Source organism: Electrophorus electricus, chromosome 13 (genome assembly GCF_041902795.1).
Source record: "Electrophorus electricus isolate QZ-2024a chromosome 13, ASM4190279v1, whole genome shotgun sequence".
Classification (NCBI taxonomy): domain Eukaryota; kingdom Metazoa; phylum Chordata; class Actinopteri; order Gymnotiformes; family Gymnotidae; genus Electrophorus; species Electrophorus electricus.
The window spans coordinates 19,001,383-19,014,029 of NC_137509.1; the positions used below are offsets into that span (position 1 = coordinate 19,001,383).

Here is a 12,647-nt window from a genome sequence, read left to right on the forward strand (position 1 = left end):
ATCACTTTCATTTACTCTCCAACTCACATGCCTGAATGTGAAGTGCAGTGATTCATCAAAAACTATCTGTTAGCACCTTGGACTACGAGATGCTGTAAGCTTCTCTTGAATCACTTTAATTTACTGTCAAGATGACATGCTAGGATGTGAAATGCAGTGATTAATTAAAAAAACTATCTGTTAGCACCTGGGAATAGCAGATGCTGTAAGTTTTTGTTGCATCACTTTACTTTAATCTGCAACTGACAAGCTTGTATGTGAAGTGTACAGATTAAATAGAAATATTTTAGTACCAGGGAATAGCAGGTGCTGTAAGATTGTATTGCATCCCTTTAATTTATGTTCAAGCTATCATGTTCAAATTTGAAGTGCATTGAATAATTAACTCAAACTATCTGTTAGCACCTGGGAATAGCAGATGCTGTACGTTTTTTTTGCATCACTTTCATTTACTCTCCAACTCACATGCCTGAATGTGAAGTGCAGTGATTCATCAAAAAACTGTCTGTTAGTGCCTCCGTATACCAGATGTTGTAAGCTTTTATTGCATCATTTAATTTACATTCAAGATAACATTCTAGAATGTCAAGTGCAGGGATTAATAAAAAAAATTGTCAGATTGGTCTTTGTTCATATTTGCTATGATTAGGCAATTTGAGTAAGTGTTTGAGGCTTATGGCCAAACCATCTTGAGAACGCCAAATCTCATCTGACCTTGGAAGCTAAGCAAGTGTGGGCCTGGATAGTACTGAGGTGGGACCCTACCTAGGAATACCAGGTGCTGTAAGCTTTTCTTGCATCACTTTAATTTTATTTCAAGCTGACATGCTCAAATGTGAAGTGCAGTGATTAATAAAAAAAACTATCTGTTAGCACCTGGGAATAGCCGATGCTGTAAGTTTTTTTTGCATCACTTTCATTTACTCTCCAACTCACATGCCTGAATGTGAAGTGCAGTGATTCATCAAAAACTATCTGTTAGCACCTTGGACTACGAGATGCTGTAAGCTTCTCTTGAATCACTTTAATTTACTGTCAAGATGACATGCTAGGATGTGAAATGCAGTGATTAATTAAAAAAACTATCTGTTAGCACCTGGGAATAGCAGATGCTGTAAGTTTTTGTTGCATCACTTTACTTTAATCTGCAACTGACAAGCTTGTATGTGAAGTGTACAGATTAAATAGAAATATTTTAGTACCAGGGAATAGCAGGTGCTGTAAGATTGTATTGCATCCCTTTAATTTATGTTCAAGCTATCATGTTCAAATTTGAAGTGCAGTGAATAATTAACTCAAACTATCTGTTAGCACCTGGGAATAGCAGATGCTGTAAGTTTTTTTTGCATCACTTTCATTTACTCTCCAACTCACATGCCTGAATGTGAAGTGCAGTGATTCATCAAAAAACTGTCTGTTAGTGCCTCCGTATACCAGATGTTGTAAGCTTTTATTGCATCATTTAATTTACATTCAAGATAACATTCTAGAATGTCAAGTGCAGGGATTAATAAAAAAAATTGTCAGATTGGTCTTTGATCATATTTGCTATGATTAGGAAATTTGAGTTAGTGTTTAAGGCTTCCGGCCACACCAGCTTGAGAACGCCCAATCTCATCTGACCTTGGAAGCTAAGCAAGTTTGGGTCTGGATAGTACTGAGGTGGGACCCTACCTAGGAATACCGGGTGCTGTAAGCTTTTCTTGCATCACTTTAATTTACTTTCAAGCTGACATGCTCAAATGTGAAGTGCAGTGATTAATAAAAAAAAACTATCTGTTAGCACCTGGGAATAGCCGATGCTGTAAGTTTTTATTGCATCACTTTCATTTACTCTCCAACTCACATGCCTGAATGTGAAGTGCAGTGATTCATCAAAAACTATTTGTTAGCACCTTGGACTACGAGATGCTGTAAGCTTCTCTTGAATCACTTTAATTTACTGTCAAGATGACATGCTAGGATGTGAAATGCAGTGATTAATTAAAAAAACTATCTGTTAGCACCTGGGAATAGCAGATGCTGTAAGTTTTTGTTGCATCACTTTACTTTAATCTGCAACTGACAAGCTTGTATGTGAAGTGTACAGATTAAATAGAAATATTTTAGTACCAGGGAATAGCAGGTGCTGTAAGATTGTATTGCATCCCTTTAATTTATGTTCAAGCTATCATGTTCAAATTTGAAGTGCATTGAATAATTAACTCAAACTATCTGTTAGCACCTGGGAATAGCAGATGCTGTACGTTTTTTTTGCATCACTTTCATTTACTCTCCAACTCACATGCCTGAATGTGAAGTGCAGTGATTCATCAAAAAACTGTCTGTTAGTGCCTCCGTATACCAGATGTTGTAAGCTTTTATTGCATCATTTAATTTACATTCAAGATAACATTCTAGAATGTCAAGTGCAGGGATTAATAAAAAAAATTGTCAGATTGGTCTTTGTTCATATTTGCTATGATTAGGCAATTTGAGTAAGTGTTTAAGGCTTATGGCCAAACCATCTTGAGAACGCCCAATCTCATCTGACCTTGGAAGCTAAGCAAGTTTGGGCCTGGATAGTACTGAGGTGGGACCCTATCTAGGAATACCAGGTGCTGTAAGCTTTTCTTGCATCACTTTAATTTACTTTCAAGCTGACATGCTCAAATGTGAAGTGCAGTGATTAATAAAAAAATCTATCTGTTAGCACCTGGGAATAGCCGATGCTGTAAGTTTTTTTTGCATCACTTTCATTTACTCTCCAACTCACATGCCTGAATGTGAAGTGCAGTGATTCATCAAAAACTATCTGTTAGCACCTTGGACTACGAGATGCTGTAAGCTTCTCTTGAATCACTTTAATTTACTGTCAAGATGACATGCTAGGATGTGAAATGCAGTGATTAATTAAAAAAACTATCTGTTAGCACCTGGGAATAGCAGATGCTGTAAGTTTTTGTTGCATCACTTTACTTTAATCTGCAACTGACAAGCTTGTATGTGAAGTGTACAGATTAAATAGAAATCTTTTAGTACCAGGGAATAGCAGGTGCTGTAAGATTGTATTGCATCCCTTTAATTTATGTTCAAGCTATCATGTTCAAATTTGAAGTGCAGTGAATAATTAACTCAAACTATCTGTTAGCACCTGGGAATAGCAGATGCTGTACGTTTTTTTTGCATCACTTTCATTTACTCTCCAACTCACATGCCTGAATGTGAAGTGCAGTGATTCATCAAAAAACTGTCTGTTAGTGCCTCCGTATACCAGATGTTGTAAGCTTTTATTGCATCATTTAATTTACATTCAAGATAACATTCTAGAATGTCAAGTGCAGGGATTAATAAAAAAAATTGTCAGATTGGTCTTTGATCATATTTGCTATGATTAGGAAATTTGAGTAAGTGTTTAAGGCTTATGGCCACACCAGCTTGAGAACGCCCAATTTCATCTGACCTTGGAAGCTAAGCAAGTTTGGGCCTGGATAGTACTGAGGTGGGACCCTACCTAGGAATACCAGGTGCTGTAAGATTTTCTTGCATCACTTTAATTTACTTTCAAGCTGACATGCTCAAATGTGAAGTGCAGTGATTAATAAAAAAAACTATCTGTTAGCACCTGGGAATAGCCGATGCTGTAAGTTTTTTTTGCATCACTTTCATTTACTCTCCAACTCACATGCCTGAATGTGAAGTGCAGTGATTCATCAAAAACTATCTGTTAGCACCTTAGACTACGAGATGCTGTAAGCTTCTCTTGAATCACTTTAATTTACTGTCAAGATGACATGCTAGGATGTGAAATGCAGTGATTAATTAAAAAAACTATCTGTTAGCACCTGGGAATAGCAGATGCTGTAAGTTTTTGTTGCATCACTTTACTTTAATCTGCAACTGACAAGCTTGTATGTGAAGTGTACAGATTAAATAGAAATATTTTAGTACCAGGGAATAGCAGGTGCTGTAAGATTGTATTGCATCCCTTTAATTTATGTTCAAGCTATCATGTTCAAATTTGAAGTGCAGTGAATAATTAACTCAAACTATCTGTTAGCACCTGGGAATAGCCGATGCTGTACGTTTTTTTTGCATCACTTTCATTTACTCTCCAACTCACATGCCTGAATGTGAAGTGCAGTGATTCATCAAAAAACTGTCTGTTAGTGCCTCCGTATACCAGATGTTGTAAGCTTTTATTGCATCATTTAATTTACATTCAAGATAACATTCTAGAATGTCAAGTGCAGGGATTAATAAAAAGAATTGTCAGATTGGTCTTTGTTCATATTTGCTATGATTAGGCAATTTGAGTAAGTGTTTAAAGCTTATGGCCAAACCATCTTGAGAACGCCCAATCTCATCTGACCTTGGAAGCTAAGCAAGTTTGGGCCTGGATAGTACTGAGGTGGGACCCTACCTACGAATACCAGGTGCTGTAAGCTTTTCTTCCATCACTTTAATTTACTTTCAAGCTGACATGCTCAAATGTGAAGTGCAGTGATTAATAAAAAAAACTATCTGTTAGCACCTGGGAATAGCCGATGCTGTAAGTTTTTTTTGCATCACTTTCATTTACTCTCCAACTCACATGCCTGAATGTGAAGTGCAGTGATTCATCAAAAACTATCTGTTAGCACCTTGGACTACGAGATGCTGTAAGCTTCTCTTGAATCACTTTAATTTACTGTCAAGATGACATGCTAGGATGTGAAATGCAGTGATTAATTAAAAAAACTATCTGTTAGCACCTGGGAATAGCAGATGCTGTAAGTTTTTGTTGCATCACTTTACTTTAATCTGCAACTGACAAGCTTGTATGTGAAGTGTACAGATTAAATAGAAATATTTTAGTACCAGGGAATAGCAGGTGCTGTAAGATTGTATTGCATCCCTTTAATTTATGTTCAAGCTATCATGTTCAAATTTGAAGTGCAGTGAATAATTAACTCAAACTATCTGTTAGCACCTGGGAATAGCCGATGCTGTACGTTTTTTTTGCATCACTTTCATTTACTCTCCAACTCACATGCCTGAATGTGAAGTGCAGTGATTCATCAAAAAACTGTCTGCTAGTGCCTCCGTATACCAGATGTTGTAAGCTTTTATTGCATCATTTAATTTACATTCAAGATAACATTCTAGAATGTCAAGTGCAGGGATTAATAAAAAAAATTGTCAGATTGGTCTTTGATCATATTTGCTATGATTAGGAAATTTGAGTAAGTGTTTAAGGCTTACGGCCACACCAGCTTGAGAACGCCCAATCTCCTCTGACCTTGGAAGCTAAGCAAGTTTGGGCCTGGATAGTACTGAGGTGGGACCCTACCTAGGAATACCAGGTGCTGTCAGCTTTTCTTGCATCACTTTAATTTACTTTCAAGCTGACATGCTCAAATGTGAAGTGCAGTGATTAATAAAAAAAACTATCTGTTAGCACCTGGGAATAGCCGATGCTGTAAGTTTTTTTTGCATCACTTTCATTTACTCTCCAACTCACATGCCTGAATGTGAAGTGCAGTGATTCATCAAAAACTATCTGTTAGCACCTTAGACTACGAGATGCTGTAAGCTTCTCTTGAATCACTTTAATTTACTGTCAAGATGACATGCTAGGATGTGAAATGCAGTGATTAATTAAAAAAACTATCTGTTAGCACCTGGGAATAGCAGATGCTGTAAGTTTTTGTTGCATCACTTTACTTTAATCTGCAACTGACAAGCTTGTATGTGAAGTGTACAGATTAAATAGAAATATTTTAGTACCAGGGAATAGCAGGTGCTGTAAGATTGTATTGCATCCCTTTAATTTATGTTCAAGCTATCATGTTCAAATTTGAAGTGCAGTGAATAATTAACTCAAACTATCTGTTAGCACCTGGGAATAGCAGATGCTGTACGTTTTTTTTGCATCACTTTCATTTACTCTCCAACTCACATGCCTGAATGTGAAGTGCAGTGATTCATCAAAAAACTGTCTGTTAGTGCCTCCGTATACCAGATGTTGTAAGCTTTTATTGCATCATTTAATTTACATTCAAGATAACATTCTAGAATGTCAAGTGCAGGGATTAATAAAAAAAATTGTCAGATTGGTCTTTGTTCATATTTGCTATGATTAGGCAATTTGAGTAAGTGTTTGAGGCTTATGGCCAAACCATCTTGAGAATGTCCAATCTCATCTGACCTTGGAAGCTAAGCAAGTTTGGGCCTGGATAGTACTGAGGTGGGACCCTACCTAGGAATACCAGGTGCTGTAAGCTTTTCTTGCATCACTTTAATTTACTTTCAAGCTGACATGCTCAAATGTGAAGTGCAGTGATTAATAAAAAAAACTATCTGTTAGCACCTGGGAATAGCCGATGCTGTAAGTTTTTTTTGCATCACTTTCATTTACTCTCCAACTCACATGCCTGAATGTGAAGTGCAGTGATTCATCAAAAACTATCTGTTAGCACCTTGGACTACGAGATGCTGTAAGCTTCTCTTGAATCACTTTAATTTACTGTCAAGATGACATGCTAGGATGTGAAATGCAGTGATTAATTAAAAAAACTATCTGTTAGCACCTGGGAATAGCAGATGCTGTAAGTTTTTGTTGCATCACTTTACTTTAATCTGCAACTGACAAGCTTGTATGTGAAGTGTACAGATTAAATAGAAATATTTTAGTACCAGGGAATAGCAGGTGCTGTAAGATTGTATTGCATCCCTTTAATTTATGTTCAAGCTATCATGTTCAAATTTGAAGTGCAGTGAATAATTAACTCAAACTATCTGTTAGCACCTGGGAATAGCAGATGCTGTACGTTTTTTTTGCATCACTTTCATTTACTCTCCAACTCACATGCCTGAATGTGAAGTGCAGTGATTCATCAAAAAACTGTCTGTTAGTGCCTCCGTATACCAGATGTTGTAAGCTTTTATTGCATCATTTAATTTACATTCAAGATAACATTCTAGAATGTCAAGTGCAGGGATTAATAAAAAAAATTGTCAGATTGGTCTTTGTTCATATTTGCTATGATTAGGCAATTTGAGTAAGTGTTTGAGGCTTATGGCCAAACCATCTTGAGAATGCCCAATCTCATCTGACCTTGGAAGCTAAGCAAGTTTGGGCCTGGATAGTACTGAGGTGGGACCCTACCTAGGAATACCAGGTGCTGTAAGCTTTTCTTGCATCACTTTAATTTACTTTCAAGCTGACATGCTCAAATGTGAAGTGCAGTGATTAATAAAAAAAACTATCTGTTAGCACCTGGGAATAGCCGATGCTGTAAGTTTTTTTTGCATCACTTTCATTTACTCTCCAACTCACATGCCTGAATGTGAAGTGCAGTGATTCATCAAAAACTAGCTGTTAGCACCTTGGACTACGAGATGCTGTAAGCTTCTCTTGAATCACTTTAATTTACTGTCAAGATGACATGCTAGGATGTGAAATGCAGTGATTAATTAAAAAAACTATCTGTTAGCACCTGGGAATAGCAGATGCTGTAAGTTTTTGTTGCATCACTTTACTTTAATCTGCAACTGACAAGCTTGTATGTGAAGTGTACAGATTAAATAGAAATATTTTAGTACCAGGGAATAGCAGGTGCTGTAAGATTGTATTGCATCCCTTTAATTTATGTTCAAGCTATCATGTTCAAATTTGAAGTGCAGTGAATAATTAACTCAAACTATCTGTTAGCACCTGGGAATAGCAGATGCTGTAAGTTTTTTTTGCATCACTTTCATTTACTCTCCAACTCACATGCCTGAATGTGAAGTGCAGTGATTCATCAAAAAACTGTCTGTTAGTGCCTCCGTATACCAGATGTTGTAAGCTTTTATTGCATCATTTAATTTACATTCAAGATAACATTCTAGAATGTCAAGTGCAGGGATTAATAAAAAAAATTGTCAGATTGGTCTTTGATCATATTTGCTATGATTAGGAAATTTGAGTAAGTGTTTGAGGCTTCCGGCCACACCAGCTTGAGAACGCCCAATCTCATCTGACCTTGGAAGCTAAGCAAGTTTGGGCCTGGATAGTACTGAGGTGGGACCCTACCTAGGAATACCGGGTGCTGTAAGCTTTTCTTGCATCACTTTAATTTACTTTCAAGCTGACATGCTCAAATGTGAAGTGCAGTGATTAATAAAAAAAAACTATCTGTTAGCACCTGGGAATAGCCGATGCTGTAAGTTTTTTTTGCATCACTTTCATTTACTCTCCAACTCACATGCCTGAATGTGAAGTGCAGTGATTCATCAAAAACTATCTGTTAGCACCTTGGACTACGAGATGCTGTAAGCTTCTCTTGAATCACTTTAATTTACTGTCAAGATGACATGCTAGGATGTGAAATGCAGTGATTAATTAAAAAAACTATCTGTTAGCACCTGGGAATAGCAGATGCTGTAAGTTTTTGTTGCATCACTTTACTTTAATCTGCAACTGACAAGCTTGTATGTGAAGTGTACAGATTAAATAGAAATATTTTAGTACCAGGGAATAGCAGGTGCTGTAAGATTGTATTGCATCCCTTTAATTTATGTTCAAGCTATCATGTTCAAATTTGAAGTGCAGTGAATAATTAACTCAAACTATCTGTTAGCACCTGGGAATAGCAGATGCTGTACGTTTTTTTTGCATCACTTTCATTTACTCTCCAACTCACATGCCTGAATGTGAAGTGCAGTGATTCATCAAAAAACTGTCTGTTAGTGCCTCCGTATACCAGATGTTGTAAGCTTTTATTGCATCATTTAATTTACATTCAAGATAACATTCTAGAATGTCAAGTGCAGGGATTAATAAAAAAAATTGTCAGATTGGTCTTTGTTCATATTTGCTATGATTAGGCAATTTGAGTAAGTGTTTGAGGCTTATGGCCAAACCATCTTGAGAATGCCCAATCTCATCTGACCTTGGAAGCTAAGCAAGTTTGGGCCTGGATAGTACTGAGGTGGGACCCTACCTAGGAATACCAGGTGCTGTAAGCTTTTCTTGCATCACTTTAATTTACTTTCAAGCTGACATGCTCAAATGTGAAGTGCAGTGATTAATAAAAAAAACTATCTGTTAGCACCTGGGAATAGCCGATGCTGTAAGTTTTTTTTGCATCACTTTCATTTACTCTCCAACTCACATGCCTGAATGTGAAGTGCAGTGATTCATCAAAAACTAGCTGTTAGCACCTTGGACTACGAGATGCTGTAAGCTTCTCTTGAATCACTTTAATTTACTGTCAAGATGACATGCTAGGATGTGAAATGCAGTGATTAATTAAAAAAACTATCTGTTAGCACCTGGGAATAGCAGATGCTGTAAGTTTTTGTTGCATCACTTTACTTTAATCTGCAACTGACAAGCTTGTATGTGAAGTGTACAGATTAAATAGAAATATTTTAGTACCAGGGAATAGCAGGTGCTGTAAGATTGTATTGCATCCCTTTAATTTATGTTCAAGCTATCATGTTCAAATTTGAAGTGCAGTGAATAATTAACTCAAACTATCTGTTAGCACCTGGGAATAGCAGATGCTGTAAGTTTTTTTTGCATCACTTTCATTTACTCTCCAACTCACATGCCTGAATGTGAAGTGCAGTGATTCATCAAAAAACTGTCTGTTAGTGCCTCCGTATACCAGATGTTGTAAGCTTTTATTGCATCATTTAATTTACATTCAAGATAACATTCTAGAATGTCAAGTGCAGGGATTAATAAAAAAAATTGTCAGATTGGTCTTTGATCATATTTGCTATGATTAGGAAATTTGAGTAAGTGTTTAAGGCTTCCGGCCACACCAGCTTGAGAACGCCCAATCTCATCTGACCTTGGAAGCTAAGCAAGTTTGGGCCTGGATAGTACTGAGGTGGGACCCTACCTAGGAATACCGGGTGCTGTAAGCTTTTCTTGCATCACTTTAATTTACTTTCAAGCTGACATGCTCAAATGTGAAGTGCAGTGATTAATAAAAAAAAACTATCTGTTAGCACCTGGGAATAGCCGATGCTGTAAGTTTTTTTTGCATCACTTTCATTTACTCTCCAACTCACATGCCTGAATGTGAAGTGCAGTGATTCATCAAAAACTATCTGTTAGCACCTTGGACTACGAGATGCTGTAAGCTTCTCTTGAATCACTTTAATTTACTGTCAAGATGACATGCTAGGATGTGAAATGCAGTGATTAATTAAAAAAACTATCTGTTAGCACCTGGGAATAGCAGATGCTGTAAGTTTTTGTTGCATCACTTTACTTTAATCTGCAACTGACAAGCTTGTATGTGAAGTGTACAGATTAAATAGAAATATTTTAGTACCAGGGAATAGCAGGTGCTGTAAGATTGTATTGCATCCCTTTAATTTATGTTCAAGCTATCATGTTCAAATTTGAAGTGCAGTGAATAATTAACTCAAACTATCTGTTAGCACCTGGGAATAGCAGATGCTGTACGTTTTTTTTGCATCACTTTCATTTACTCTCCAACTCACATGCCTGAATGTGAAGTGCAGTGATTCATCAAAAAACTGTCTGTTAGTGCCTCCGTATACCAGATGTTGTAAGCTTTTATTGCATCATTTAATTTACATTCAAGATAACATTCTAGAATGTCAAGTGCAGGGATTAATAAAAAAAATTGTCAGATTGGTCTTTGTTCATATTTGCTATGATTAGGCAATTTGAGTAAGTGTTTGAGGCTTATGGCCAAACCATCTTGAGAATGCCCAATCTCATCTGACCTTGGAAGCTAAGCAAGTTTGGGCCTGGATAGTACTGAGGTGGGACCCTACCTAGGAATACCAGGTGCTGTAAGCTTTTCTTGCATCACTTTAATTTACTTTCAAGCTGACATGCTCAAATGTGAAGTGCAGTGATTAATAAAAAAAAACTATCTGTTAGCACCTGGGAATAGCCGATGCTGTAAGTTTTTTTTGCATCACTTTCATTTACTCTCCAACTCACATGCCTGAATGTGAAGTGCAGTGATTCATCAAAAACTATCTGTTAGCACCTTGGACTACGAGATGCTGTAAGCTTCTCTTGAATCACTTTAATTTACTGTCAAGATGACATGCTAGGATGTGAAATGCAGTGATTAATTAAAAAAACTATCTGTTAGCACCTGGGAATAGCAGATGCTGTAAGTTTTTGTTGCATCACTTTACTTTAATCTGCAACTGACAAGCTTGTATGTGAAGTGTACAGATTAAATAGAAATATTTTAGTACCAGGGAATAGCAGGTGCTGTAAGATTGTATTGCATCCCTTTAATTTATGTTCAAGCTATCATGTTCAAATTTGAAGTGCAGTGAATAATTAACTCAAACTATCTGTTAGCACCTGGGAATAGCAGATGCTGTAAGTTTTTTTTGCATCACTTTCATTTACTCTCCAACTCACATGCCTGAATGTGAAGTGCAGTGATTCATCAAAAAACTGTCTGTTAGTGCCTCCGTATACCAGATGTTGTAAGCTTTTATTGCATCATTTAATTTACATTCAAGATAACATTCTAGAATGTCAAGTGCAGGGATTAATAAAAAAATTGTCAGATTGGTCTTTGATCATATTTGCTATGATTAGGAAATTTGAGTAAGTGTTTAAGGCTTCCGGCCACACCAGCTTGAGAACGCCCAATCTCATCTGACCTTGGAAGCTAAGCAAGTTTGGGCCTGGATAGTACTGAGGTGGGACCCTACCTAGGAATACCGGGTGCTGTAAGCTTTTCTTGCATCACTTTAATTTACTTTCAAGCTGACATGCTCAAATGTGAAGTGCAGTGATTAATAAAAAAAAACTATCTGTTAGCACCTGGGAATAGCCGATGCTGTAAGTTTTTTTTGCATCACTTTCATTTACTCTCCAACTCACATGCCTGAATGTGAAGTGCAGTGATTCATCAAAAACTATCTGTTAGCACCTTGGACTACGAGATGCTGTAAGCTTCTCTTGAATCACTTTAATTTACTGTCAAGATGACATGCTAGGATGTGAAATGCAGTGATTAATTAAAAAAACTATCTGTTAGCACCTGGGAATAGCAGATGCTGTAAGTTTTTGTTGCATCACTTTACTTTAATCTGCAACTGACAAGCTTGTATGTGAAGTGTACAGATTAAATAGAAATATTTTAGTACCAGGGAATAGCAGGTGCTGTAAGATTGTATTGCATCCCTTTAATTTATGTTCAAGCTATCATGTTCAAATTTGAAGTGCAGTGAATAATTAACTCAAACTATCTGTTAGCACCTGGGAATAGCAGATGCTGTACGTTTTTTTTGCATCACTTTCATTTACTCTCCAACTCACATGCCTGAATGTGAAGTGCAGTGATTCATCAAAAAACTGTCTGTTAGTGCCTCCGTATACCAGATGTTGTAAGCTTTTATTGCATCATTTAATTTACATTCAAGATAACATTCTAGAATGTCAAGTGCAGGGATTAATAAAAAAAATTTTCAGATTGGTCTTTGTTCATATTTGCTATGATTAGGCAATTTGAGTAAGTGTTTAAGGCTTATGGCCGAACCATCTTGAGAACGCCCAATCTCATCTGACCTTGGAAGCTAAGCAAGTTTGGGCCTGGATAGTACTGAGGTGGGACCCTACCTAGGAATACCAGGTGCTGTAAGCTTTTCTTGCATCACTTTAATTTACTTTCAAGCTGACA

At 36.8% G+C, this 12,647-nt stretch overlaps 14 pseudogenes; all 14 read left to right on the plus strand.

The window, feature by feature from the left end:
• The first annotated feature begins 671 nt into the window (after positions 1-671).
• On the plus strand, positions 672-790 carry LOC145650641 (5S ribosomal RNA; annotated as a pseudogene).
• Positions 791-1,580: 790 nt separating this feature from the next.
• Positions 1,581-1,699, plus strand: LOC145650513 (5S ribosomal RNA; annotated as a pseudogene).
• Positions 1,700-2,490: 791 nt separating this feature from the next.
• LOC145648686 (5S ribosomal RNA) lies at positions 2,491-2,609 on the plus strand (annotated as a pseudogene).
• Positions 2,610-3,399: 790 nt separating this feature from the next.
• On the plus strand, positions 3,400-3,518 carry LOC145650042 (5S ribosomal RNA; annotated as a pseudogene).
• Positions 3,519-4,308: 790 nt separating this feature from the next.
• LOC145649202 (5S ribosomal RNA) lies at positions 4,309-4,427 on the plus strand (annotated as a pseudogene).
• A 790-nt stretch (positions 4,428-5,217) lies between these two features.
• Positions 5,218-5,336, plus strand: LOC145649698 (5S ribosomal RNA; annotated as a pseudogene).
• Positions 5,337-6,126: 790 nt separating this feature from the next.
• Positions 6,127-6,245, plus strand: LOC145650240 (5S ribosomal RNA; annotated as a pseudogene).
• A 790-nt stretch (positions 6,246-7,035) lies between these two features.
• Positions 7,036-7,154, plus strand: LOC145649050 (5S ribosomal RNA; annotated as a pseudogene).
• A 790-nt stretch (positions 7,155-7,944) lies between these two features.
• Positions 7,945-8,063, plus strand: LOC145649558 (5S ribosomal RNA; annotated as a pseudogene).
• Positions 8,064-8,854: 791 nt separating this feature from the next.
• Positions 8,855-8,973, plus strand: LOC145649051 (5S ribosomal RNA; annotated as a pseudogene).
• A 790-nt stretch (positions 8,974-9,763) lies between these two features.
• On the plus strand, positions 9,764-9,882 carry LOC145649560 (5S ribosomal RNA; annotated as a pseudogene).
• A 791-nt stretch (positions 9,883-10,673) lies between these two features.
• On the plus strand, positions 10,674-10,792 carry LOC145649052 (5S ribosomal RNA; annotated as a pseudogene).
• A 790-nt stretch (positions 10,793-11,582) lies between these two features.
• LOC145649561 (5S ribosomal RNA) lies at positions 11,583-11,701 on the plus strand (annotated as a pseudogene).
• Positions 11,702-12,492: 791 nt separating this feature from the next.
• LOC145649567 (5S ribosomal RNA) lies at positions 12,493-12,611 on the plus strand (annotated as a pseudogene).
• Positions 12,612-12,647: the final 36 nt, after the last annotated feature.